Source organism: Oxyura jamaicensis, chromosome 2 (genome assembly GCF_011077185.1).
Source record: "Oxyura jamaicensis isolate SHBP4307 breed ruddy duck chromosome 2, BPBGC_Ojam_1.0, whole genome shotgun sequence".
NCBI lineage: Eukaryota > Metazoa > Chordata > Aves > Anseriformes > Anatidae > Oxyura > Oxyura jamaicensis.
In genome coordinates this window covers 59310864-59324081 of record NC_048894.1, presented here as the reverse complement: position 1 = coordinate 59324081, position 13218 = coordinate 59310864, and the positions used below count along the sequence as shown (strand labels likewise).

At 35.0% G+C, this 13218-nt stretch overlaps 1 protein-coding gene and 1 long non-coding RNA gene across 10 annotated transcripts in view; one reads left to right on the top strand and one right to left on the bottom strand.

Annotated features, from left to right (window-relative positions):
- The window catches only part of LOC118162553, a 22741-nt gene extending 20897 nt beyond the window's left edge, over nucleotides 1–1844 (bottom strand). The window contains exon 1 of the long non-coding RNA XR_004748507.1: nucleotides 1834–1844. This is a non-coding gene — a long non-coding RNA (uncharacterized LOC118162553). The remainder of the gene's footprint in view (nucleotides 1–1833) is intronic.
- The window catches only part of SUGCT (succinyl-CoA:glutarate-CoA transferase), a 325562-nt gene that overhangs the window by 234328 nt on the left and 78016 nt on the right, over nucleotides 1–13218 (top strand). The window lies entirely within an intron of this gene.

Sequence of the window (13218 nt, the reverse complement as noted above, 5' to 3'; positions counted from 1 at the left end):
CCTTCCTCCCTTCCTTCCTTCCTTCCTTCCTTCCTTCCTTCCTTCCTTCCTTCCTTCCTTCCTTCCTTCCTTCCTATTGCTGATTCATCATCACTTTCACTTGGGCTCAAAAATCACGCTTTTAAATCCTGTAGATATCATCTCATCCAAGTGACGTTGGATCCAACCTGAAGTTTTGCTCTTGTATGCCAAAAAGCTGCATCATTTGGGAGTTCAGTTTGTTCATAGTCAAGAAAAGAGTGCCAGCTTGCACTACATCACAGTGTGTTTGAATATGAAGTACCGTGAATGAAAATAACTTTTTGCAGTTTCCTGCCTCTTTTAATTGTTCTAAGTGCTGGGTGCATATCCTTAGATATCCTTAGATTAGGCAGTTTAAAATGGAAGCATTTGAAGTAACTGGTTACTTAGGAAAAAAGCAGTCTTAATGTGTTTGTCTTGATCATCAAGAAAATAGAACTAAATTGAGAAAATAGAACTAAACAAACTGTTTGCAAAATAGAACTAAACAAATTGTTTGCTTCAAGTCACACACACAAAAATGAGGCTCTTAAAAGGAATGTATGCTTATTTTAGTGATAAATTGCATCCCTCTTACAGAGTTGTATAAATTTCCTTCTCCTTTTCTAATAACTGTCCCTTGGCACATTCATCTGTGTGTGTTGCTTAGGGGCCTGTCTGGTAATCTTTAGCTAGTTTTAAATCACAGGTTTCTCCATGTGCAGGCCAAATGTTACAGAAGGTACTGAAAGTTCACGTGTGTGCACACGCATGCACAAACTCTCTCAAAGGCTTTAAACATTTGCAGATATCTTTAAAAGACATATGCTAGCAGAAGAAGTGCATAGGTTGTGGTACAGGAAGGAGTTTCAGAGAAACAAGTTGTCAGCTATTCATAAAATTATTTTAAGAGTCCAAAATTGTGATCTGTGTACTGGTTTATGTACCCAGAAGCCAGGGGATGTTCAGTTTAAGTTGCAGGTCTTAATCTAATAATGGTTAAAACATTATGGAACATTTTATTTATTTTTTGAATAATTTTTCTAGCTATAGGAGGTTATTTTTATTTTCAACTGTTCTACACTACGGTTATACTTTCTAATCTAATATTGTTTTAATTCACTTACCACCCTTGGTATATGTTGCAGATTTCATAATTAAAATAAAGTTTGAGAAACTGGGGCACAAGGTGACTATATGGGCTTTGAGCAGGTCATGGGAAAACAGTACAAGGTTGTAAGAGAAGTCAGATTTTTCTATTTCACATTCTTTTACCAAGATTACTTTGTCAGCCACAAGTGAAGTGGAGCCACCTGAGAACTTGTGTTTATTGCCAATACTATATTACCTTCCTGAAGGAGTACAGGAGAGTATTTGTAACAGATACAGGACTAGGTGGATTTACAGACTAGCATCAAAGTTATGCTGGGCCTAATTTCCACAATCTGAGGGAGAAGTACCTGGTATTAATTCACATCTGACATTGCTACTGCACACACTAATTTTTGTCTTTCCCAAGTTCTCCACACACGTCTGTCATTGAACACTTTTGCTGTGCCACTTTACTCCTGTAGATTGCAATGTTATGAAACAGAGTAAAACTGGATGGTGGTTGTGTCGTTCACGTACACACATGCACACTCAGTGCACACACACATCCATGTTCATGTGCAGTAGGATTTGCCTCCAGTTTAAATTTGAGAATGAATGACGTAGAGCCTATTCTGCCACTTGTGCCCTCATGAAATAAGTGACCAAAAATGCAGGCTTTTATCTGAACATAAAAATTATATTTTGTTTGATACAGCCATCTGGTAAAACTAAACAGTAGACAATAATAAATTTTCATTCACATGCTTGCTGGTTAGTTAGCAGCATTAATTTTTTTTTTTTTTTTTTTTAACCTTTCTTTATTTAAATAAATCCGCATTGCTTCAGTTAATAAAACAAGATATGTGCTATGGATGTGTTTCAAAGAAACTTTTATTTCTGTCCAGCAAACCTGACTTTGCAGGAGAGTTATGTTAACATTTTGTAATATTGTTGTCCAGCACTATTCAGGTAGTGAGGAAAAAAAATTGAAAGAAAATATCCCCACCTTTTAAAACTAAGTTTACAGTGGATTTTCCAACTGAAGTAAAATAGGATACTTTTGTCTGTTCGTGTGTTGGTTGTTCAGCTGTTTGGTTCATCTTGTTATTCTGTGTTCTCTGTAACACTCGTTCAATATGGAGATAGCAGGGAATATGCAGCTGTTGTCCATGTCCTAGGAATGAAAGATATCAGATAAAAGGTTCAGTAACACGCTCTTGTTCTAAGGAAATGCAAGAGCAAATTTTGGAGAAAGGGTGATATCACATCCTTGGAATAAGTTGTTATTTGGTTATGACTGCCCTTCAGATTTGGATCTCATGTTAGTGATGCAGTTTCTTTGAAAACTGTTATTGATCAGAAGGAGATCTGGATTTAGATGGGGATTGATATAAAAAGTTATACTGATCAAAAGGAGTCTGCTGTTGCTGAAAAGGACACAGTAATTATAATAACTGTATATTTTCTGTATTGTTAAATTTGAGGAAGATGGCTCTTCCCTTTCATCTTTTTTTTTTCAGTCTTCGTCTGTATGTAGGTTTCGCATTTCATTACAGTAAGCTGTAGCTATCTAAGACTTTGCTGGTCATCAGCAGCAGTAAATGTAGGCTCTTTCTGGGGCAGAGAAGTTAATTGCAAGACTGAGTTTTAGTTCACTCAGGTAATTCTGACAAAGCAGTTGTCTCTTAACGGCATCCCTATAATTTTATCATAGTTCTTAAGCAGAGTCAGGGCTCTGTACAAGCACAGAATAGATGGTCTCACTCTAAAGGTCTGAAGTACAGTCAAGTATTTTGTAGTTTAGATGTGTAAAACTGCAATTGCCAAACAATAACTGGGACAAATTGCCCACCTAAGTCAGGAGGGGGATTTGGCAAGGGAAATTTTAATATCAACTTTACACTCAAGAGAAAGCGATGTTACAGACTCAATGACGTATTATACGCATTGCACACTGTGAACTGCACAGAGGTTATTTTTTGAGCTGATTTCACATATTCTTTCCGTGGATGGAGGAAACCTGTTGGTGGATGTTCATGGATATTCATTAGTATGCTTAATCATCAGCAGTTATGTCATGATACTCTTTTATAGAATACATAAAGCAGCGTGTTTAGTAAAATAAAATTTTTGATGACTAAAAGATGGTAACTAGCAGAAAAAGTAATGACAGATCACTGTAGGAAGTTCTTACTAGGGGAAGCAGGCACAATGAACAGCATTGGCATTGACATAAATTGTCATAAGCCATATTGAGAACACTAGTTTTCTGCACCATTGACTATTGCTGGCTGCTAACAAAGATTTTGGTCATATTCCAATGTTTTTTTCATAGTTAAGGGTCTCACAGTAGCAATAATTTTAAGTCTTCTGTGTATTAAACTGCAAAAAAACCCTAACATAAATATAATCTGTCTTTCAAATCCAATAAAGTGGAAAACACAGAAATGTAGTTCTTGCCTCTGCAGAGGCTGTTGGCATTTTCCAGTAGTTAGAAAAAATGGCCAGTGTGAACAGACCAATTAGTATTTAAAACACAGATTTACAGTGTCAGATGATATCTCTTTATGACCAATCTTGTCAACACAGAGGGAAACAAGATATTCTGCCTGAAATAATATGTGGATTGTAAATCATACACTACCTCCAAAAACAACTTTTCCTATAATTAACTTATGTAAATCTTTTTTTTTTTTCCCTTTTTTTTTTTTTTTTTAAAGTCATTACATTAGCAAGTACTTTCTAGAATGTCTCAGGTATAAAGCACTCAATTCTTAGAGAAAGGTTTTGGTAAGAGGCCAGATGTTCTGAGCATTTTGCATGTGTTCTAATGTGTGTGTGTTTGTATGTATGTGTGTATCTATATGTGTATTTGTGTATATATGTATATGAATATGAGAAAGATTTTACATATTAATTAGACTTGTGGATGTGAACACAAAATATTAGTCAATGCAGTTCAACACCAGATCAGAGCTTATTCTAAAAGGTAAACAGTTCTCTTTTTTTTTTTTTTTTTTTTTTTTTTCTTTGAATCTGGGTTAGATTTTTTATTTTTTTTTTTAACTACGTTTTTTGGGGAACTATGCTCACCCAGTGCAAAACTCTTTTCAGCTATCCAGAAATAAAAAGGAAAAACCCTTAAAAGGATAGTCTGTCCTTAAAGCAGCCCAACACAGATATTGACAGGCTTTGAATGTATAGTCTTTCTCCTCTTGACAGCTAAATTAAGTAAAAAATGGTTAGTGGCTTGGCATCAAATTTATCAAAAGAAGAAAGAACCTTTGTTTTCTTCCTATGATCCTTACATGATAATTTTATTATGAAAAAAGGTTCTCATTATAAGGTCATTGTATAAACAGAATATTTTCTGCCTTTACTTGGCAACAGAAATATGGTTTTTAGCACTGAAGAAAACTATTTTTTTTTTAAAAAACAGATTCATCCAGTCCTCCACTGGCATTTTTTAGTTTTGTGAATAGCTCATTTCATAAATTGAAATATGATCTGTTTTTCATATGATAGAAGTATTGAATTCTTTAACTGAATTAAATCCTAAATTTAGAGGATTTGGGTAGCGATACATATGTGATAGGTGTTATATGTAGAGAAGGAAGAAAAAGACCACCAAAACCCCAAGGTCAGAATTTTAGAGCAGTGTTGTTGAACAGTCTGAGCGTGTATGATATGACATATGTGACAAAAATTCTTCGGAAAAACAAAACAAAACAAAACAACAAAAAAAAAAAACACCAAAAAATACACAAAATGATTGGTCTTAAGAACAGTAATGTTGGATTTTTATGTAGGATTTGTTTTATTCACATTTGGCAACCAGAAGTGGAAAAATAACTATTTTTATTCCATGGCACTGAGAACAAAATTCTAGATTTCTTTAAAACTCATTGTAAATGGGGTATTCGGTGGAGGCCATGAATACCTTAATACATATTCCATCATTCTGTGCTCCATTTTTTGTTTTGTTTTGTTTTTATTCACTTCAGCATACTGAATGATTGAAAATGCAGCTACAGCTAGCATAGGCTTCATTGTTGGATCTGAAGCCTTAGATGTGTACTGAATGGCAAGTGGTGTACCCAGGAAACCTAAGGCTGTCTGAAGGGAGAGAAGGGCTGGGGTAGTTGGATGAATACTTAATTCTTTATATCTGTTTTATGTCTCTCGTCAGCCTGGAAATACAGATTTCCTAGTGAAAGAGTTATATGGTCTTTCCAAGAACTCTGCTCTCTTGCAGAAGAAAAGATTGGCTTCTATGTAAAGTGTAAGCAGAGGAGGAAACGTAGGAAGGAGAGAAAAAAATATTACTTAAGAATCTTAACAGAAAAACTAGCTTTAAAAAAATAACATTCCTACTGGCACAACCTTTTGGCCTATAATGAAGATGAAATCCTCACATGACAAAACACTCTATTCCCCTGTGTCAGAAAAATGACACTGTCTAGCAAAGAATTTCAGTAGTCCAAGGCAGTAATTAACAACACTCTGAAATGAGATGAGAAATTATTTGTTTCTGTTCTATAAATTCTCTAACAAGGATTTAGCCTCCTTCACTGAAATCTCTTATGACATGCCTGTGGAACTGTAAGAAATGAAACCAAAATAAAAACTAACCTTCCCCCAAAGAAGCAAACCTTTACAATATTAGAAGTAAATCTCCAGATTACGTTAGTTATCTTCTTCCATCTGTTGTTTATTGTATCCATAGCTTTCCACATTTAAAAAATAGTCACTGTAAATTACCACTTAGCACTAATAGGTGCTTATGTCAGCAATCAAAAGTTTTCCAGCAGGATACGGAAATTAGTATTTTGCTTTGTGATTTTGAGGATTAATGCACATGGTCACCATACTATACAGCAGTTCCGATATTTAATTTTTCTGTTTAAATTGTTTCAGGAATAACTTTATACTTCTATTTGCTTAGGATAGCTGTAGAAGAAAAAAAAAAAAAAAAAAAAGGAAATGTTACTTTTGATCCCTTACTATTGAGTGAAGGAAAGGAAAGGTAAAAGCAACATAGCTTGGCATGGAAACCCATCTGTTTAATTCAGAGCAATAACTCCCTTTTGGCCATTTCTCTGAGTATTGCATTATAACATATTTTGTTTCTTTTTCCAGTCTGGTCTCTTGCACATACACAAAGACATAATGGAGAAATTGAAAGATTACGTTTGTCATGAGTTTGACCCATTTGCACCGTTATCTTTGGTCCCACAGTTTAATATGGATTTTTCAAACAGAAAGATAAAAGTATACTTGGTCGTGCATCTCTCCTCCTTCTTCATTGCTTTCATTTACCTCTTTAATTGGTGTAGCACTCATTTAATATGCATTAGAAATAATTTTAATGGAACAGTCTATGAACATGTACCATTGCTGTTGAAAGGAAACCTTCACTGGTTTGTCAGAAATCTCTCTTGCATATAGGTTTTCTATGTTTAAATATAAGCTTTTTTTGTTTATTCTGTAGGTGACAATCAGTGTCATAACCGTAATGTATACAAAGGACATATGGTCATCCTTCACAGAAGATGTGCTTCCAACCATATAAAGTTATAAATGAGGCTACTTTGTGAATTGCAAATGAGCAATCATGGCTGTTTTTTTTTTTTTTTTTTCTAGCTTCTACAGTTTCCTCAGAAATCCCGTTATGGATGGGCCACTTATTAGCAAAATAATTTAAAATCTTTTAGAGTAGTTCCAACTATAATAAGAGACAATCTTTTTGGTCTGTTCTACATTATAGGCCCCATTTTAATTGGAGTACTAAAGCTAGGTCTTTTGATTTTCAGTATCGGCACTCAGTCTAACTTTTTTACCTTGATTTATGTTTTGGGGATTGAAAGTTATGTTTTGAATAAGGCGAGGGGGGAGGGAAGAGGCAAAAGAATCTGGATTCTTCGGCCATACAACTTCATTATCAACATAAAACATTATTCCATAAAACAGTTCCCTCTCTGAGGCCACACAGAGAGAAGCATACATTTTTTCCATTTAAAGCTCCAGTTTCAATCAGAAAGGGAGCACAAGATAATTTTGACAAAAATGTGTAAAAGATGTGTTCGTTCCAGTACAGAATGAAAGCATTTAATGAAACAAAATTTGCTGTGAAATGGAGCTATCAGCTTCCCTGTTGTCACTTATCCTTTTAATGAATTTTTACCACTCATTTCAGATTAATATGGATAAAGCTCAAAGATCAATGGATCCATTTCATCTTGACCTATATACCACACTAGAATATGAACAACATTTTGGACTATTCTTGGTCTTCATCTTTCGTGGTGCTGGACTTGCATATTAAAATTAAAATCATGCATACTAAAATAATGATACCAGTAAATCGTTCAAACTGTAGTTTTATAGTTTTAATGGTATAAATAACCTGGCTTCTGAATTAAAACCTTAAAATAAATTTTTAGGTAAGTTCATCTTTTTTTTTTTTTTTTTTTTTTTTGAGTCGTACGTGTACATACTGTTCTGATCTAGAAACTACTGCTAGTTCGTATTTTCCTAACTAACAAATATGAGGTAAGAGTTGAGGCATAGGTACTCTGAAGGCTCACTATATGCAGGCTGTCAAAAACAACACATACTTTGCCCAGACATTCATATGTAACGTCCTCCTTCTGATATGAAAGGTTAATAAAGATCAGGTTTTGGCAGGAAGAAAGAAGCCTCTTCATACAGCATGTATAACAAGACATTTGTTTTGACACAATTATGTTCAATCACCCAACATGCAACAAGTACAAGCATTCAAATTAATGGTGTTCAGCCAAATGCAATATCACAAGCAGTGTAAGGTCTGAGTTACAAATTTTTCCAGAGAGGATAAAACCAGTTTCTTTTTGTTAACTTGTATAATTTAAAATTGTTAGTGTCTGTGGTTATGTGCCAACAAGTGCACCTCTTGTCTGATCAAGACTGTTGCCTTTTATGCCCTTCAGGAAAAGAGAACTGCCAAACACCACAAAAAGTGATATTTGAGGAGACAAGGTACTGAGATGGGTCCATTAATGTCTTATTAATCACACTGACATTTTAAAGGATGATTTTCTTTACTGGGGAGAAAATTCTCTCAATAACTTACCAGATATTGTGAAGACTGGAAATGAGATGGATAGTCAGAGGCCAATGATGGATTGAATTTTCTGTTACCAAGACACACAATAAACAATTGTATTTCATCTTGAGGATGTTCACCTGGGGAAGAGTTCACAAGGGACAGTTACTCATGTGGTCTTTTGGCTTTCTTGGACCTGGATAGCTTCTGAGGTCATTCCAAATTTTAGACAGCTATCAGAACCAAATTTCCATAATTTCCCTATTGCTTATTGATATGTTTGTTGTTGTTTGTTTGTTTGCTTGTTTTCATTACCACTTTATTTATTTTTTGTATGTTTGGAGAGACTGGTTGACAGTTTGCTCTTTCGAATCCCATGCCCCTTCAGTTTTTCCACCAAACCAGTTTATTGTCTGAAACACATGTGGTAACCAGCAATTATTCCTTCTTGATAGTATTTTCTTATTAAATTTTTATTTACCTGCCTTCACATCTGCACAGAATGAGGAGAGAAATATTTTCAGAAATGATCAAGATAGGGTATGCCAGTCAGAGGAATGCAATTTTGCCTTGTCTGCATCTGTACTAGTGACACTGGTATGTAAGTGTATTTGTTGGCTTGTTGTGTTTGGCAAAGAAAAAGACTGTGCACTCACGGTGTAGGGCTCACATAAAACCTCTTCACATGTATACTTGAGATGTGGACATGTTAGTTCTCTGTTGTATTTTTTATTCTTTAGTTTACTATTGAAAATTCTGTTTCTTCTTTCTAGTCATAGCTACATCAAAAGTCCCCTCTTTCCCACTTGTCTGTCCCTATACAGAACCCTAATAAAAGAAAGTGTTAATTCATACCACTTACTACTTTGTTTGTAAGCTCTAGGGAGCCTAAGACAAAAAAGCTATGAACTTGATGGTTGGACTTGATGATTTTGAAGGTCTTTTCCAACCTAAATGATTCTATGAATTTAGGCACAGACACTGATTGATAGAATTGTTGCACACACCACTGTAAATACTTAAAATGGCTGTTAAGAGAGTCTTTTTTAGAGACAACTGCAGGATTCTTATCTTTTTTCCCTGAAAATCTGGAGTATTTACCTTTATTCCTAGCAACTTTAGCTGAGATCCATAGTTTGCTGATAAAGAGAATATGTCCATTTAAAGCCCTTCCCTTCTCTTCCTTCCTTTGCAATTCCAGAGAACTACAAACAAATAACGTCAAATGGAAGATTACCTTTCTACCTGCCCAAACCCCTCAGGAACTCACACAGCTCTGCTATAGTCAAAATGTCAGTATAATTATACATATAATCTGTAAGATATGTTCTCCAGTAATTCCCAAATTCCATACAGGTTCATTCAGCCCACTTTGTATTGCAGCTTCTCCTGTAAGATATTGTTCTCAGGAGGTGTCTCCAGGTGTTATAAAATTCCAACATGTATGCTTTATGTGCAGAAGTCACCTTTATAAATAAATAAATTAAACATTCACTCGGGGGGGGGGGGGGGGGGGGTTGGAATTTTGCTAAATTAACCTGAAGTGTTTTGGAGTACTTTCATGCTCTCACAACAGACACATGTACATAATGTTTAAAAAATTCAACCGCAAGTCGTAATATTAATGCCTATGATATTTGTGCATTTATCTTTCAGTATCTTCTGAAAATAAACATATTACAAACAAAGCCAGTGATCTGCTTAACATTTCAGTGTTCAGAAAATTGAAAGTCTCTACATAGACCCTGAAATGTTAGTAATTTGTTTCTTTATCTCCACTTGCTTTGATTACTATTATTGCTGCATTTCTAAGTATCGTATTAATACTCCAAAAACTTTCCATTGTTCTAGCTCTCACCAACAACTGTTCCAAATTGCTCAGTTGAAGTTTACATAGAGTAGCTCAGATCTTACAAATGTATTGCCCATATTCCTTAGTTTTTGTGGTTTATATTGAAAAATAAACAGTATTTCTCTTATTAAAGAAATGCATGTAAATTAGTGCACTGAAACTGAAATGAAACTTTACAATGCATCAATAGAGAATTATGGAGAAAAATCTTGTCGCTGTCTGTATTCTCTCTTGTGTATTTTTCTTTTGTGTGTGTGTGTGTGTGTGTGTGTGTGCTGTGTTCTTCCCCTTCATGGATTCCTTGCACTAATAAGTAGCTATGGTATCCAAGCAGAATAGCATAGTGGTATATATTCAGAATATAATAGAACTTGATTTGTGTATGTGTATGCACCTATATATGTGTGTGTGTGTGTATGCATAAATTATTGAAGTGACCCAGGCCATTAAATGCCTTGAATATATATATATATATGTATACATACACATATTATATATATATAAAAGAGATCTGAACTTGATTTGAGATTGTCTGAAAATTCAGTGTAACAGCTGTGATTCTTAGGAGATGTTCCATGGTCTATGTTAGTGGGGGGTTTCAAGGGTCTGAAATATTCATGTCGAGATATATTGTCTTGCTGATCATTGAGCTGAGGTATCAAAGTGCCCTAATATTGTCAGTATATTTGGGATAGTCTTCTACTTGGTTAAGGTTGAAAAAACATTGCTAGTGATTCTGGTCAAAAGAGAGAGAGATCAGCTTAACCAAAGTATACTCTTCCAGCACTCACTGAATGTCTGTTAACACGTATAGGAATGTTAACTCCTGAATGTTTTTCCTCTGTCTATCTTCCAATATATTTGGCTGTTGCTTATGCAGGAACTGATCTGTTGTAGTGGTTATTTTCTGCATATTGTTGGGACTAGATTCAGTCCCGTTTCAGCTAGCTTTTCCATGTAGCTTTTGAAAATAATCTGAAGGAGAATTGGTACTTTTGAAACTCTACAAATATTTGTATTTCTTAAGTTATACAAAGGACTGCCAACAAAGTCCATGATTGTGCTATGTTCTGGATAAACAAACAGGTGTCGATCATCAGTAGTTAAGGAGCTCACAGTACAAATAAAGCAGGTGTAGGGTGGGGTAGAGGTATCACACAAAAGCTGTGTGAACAATGTGATATTTGGGGTAAATGTCATTTCCACAGTTCTTGGCTCCTACAATTGCCCACACAGTTTGAGGAGTCCAGTGGTGGAGGTACAGTTTCCCGTCACTGCTCACTGGGCGTGGAAGTCCAGGAAGGACTCAAATAATTTTAGAGCACTACTCTGACTGCAGAGGTCCAAGATGATGAGAACGGATGTCTGTCCTTTGCCCACTGATGGGTGGAGAATATTCATCAATCTCATAGGTGGTGTGAATTCTGTGCCCTGGCTCGATTCCAGATTATGCTGCGTCTAAAAGGTTAATTTCAATTACATAAAAATGTCCTTGGCCTTTGACTAGCTTCTCTGTGGACTTGCTCGTGGGAAATTTTATTCTGGGCGGTAGTTGGCTAGAACCAGTGTATCCAGGGTGGGTTTCCTTTCTGTGGATAAACAGAGTATGTGTACCTCCAGGAATAGGAGTTTGGCATCTTATGCTAGCACTCAATTCATTTATAGCAACCAAAGGTTTCTTACAGACGTTCAATACTATGCCTACACAATCTCTTTGTACTTTCCAGCCTATTGATAACTACACCTTCAGATTCAGTATTTCAGCTGACTTATCTAGTTGTCTGTTAATATGAATTTCTACTTTTAATTTTACTACAAAGAAACATGGGCTAAAGAACTATGTAAGCCATTTCTGCACTCTACTGACCTTTTAATATTCATGTATGATGAATTTAAAGTTCATGAAGGCTGGTACTTCTGCAGTTATCTCTCTTTTAGTATCAATGAGATCTCTTGTTTTCACTTACTCACTTCTTACAACAGAATCTTTAGTTTAGTTTAAAAAGTACATTTGATAGTATTTGCAGCTGAAGTGCAGGTTCTGATTATTATTATTATTTTTTTTTTTTGCACTGCTAGGTATGGGAAAGCCTTATTTCTGCTTCAGCTTATAGTCCTGATAACATTGCCTGCACATTTGCATTAGTGTTTAGGAAGAAGTTTTAGTGTTTTGTGCTTGATTCATATACATATTAATAGCAACAAGTATGGAAGTTTAGCTTAAAGTTTGAGTTTTGCTTAACCTTGACAAGCATTGAGTAATTAATTGAACAATACAATAGGTTTTCAGTAGGATCTTCCTCTAATTAGTAGAGTGTTTAACAACTGAGATTTAGTGATCATGAAAAGCTGTACTGAAGGGATCAGTACTGCAAGCTTGCTCTCATATCATGTATGTTTCAAATCAAACTGATCTGATAAAAGTTGATTTTTATCGTTTTTTTTTTATACTAGTGGTGTTTTATGTCTGCTAAACATATGACAATTTTTTATTTGGTACAAAGTTAATGCTTTAACTTTGTTAAACTACTTTAAACTTTGTTAGCTGCTGCCACTTAACTATACCAACCCTGTGTGCAAGGGTGAAGAGATTTGGCAAGGTGAAGAGGTGACATCTTAAGGCAAGGGAATTTGCATCTGTCCTCTATTTTTTATGGTCACAGGTGTTTTTAATTAATACCATTAGTCATGATAACAAAATTATGATATTATTGCACTACTATTATTATGCTGTTGAGTAACCCACTTAAGGAAAATACAAAATCCATATTTTTTCCCCTGTATTATAAAATATTATTGTCATATTATGAAAAAAGGAAGCTTCAAAGATTGAAATTCTCTGATTAATGCTATCTTATTTAAAAACTTAAAGGATGAAGAATAGGATTCTGATCCCATTCAAGGAATGTTTTGCCATTATACTGAGGGTGGCATCCTGACTCATTTTTCCAAAACGTTAGATCTGAGCTCAGCACCTGAGTTACTTTCTCACATCTGCTTTCTAATTGATTTCTATGGAGATTTGTTTGAATAAGAACTTAAATCTGGGAACGTAGCTCAGTAAACATTATCCACCTCAACACAATAACAAATTTCTTATTGCTTTCTGAGGAAAAGGGTTTGGATCTTCTAAACTGCTTGTTCAAATATATGCTGCTAGGAGTCTTTCTGGTTTTGTTTCTCACAT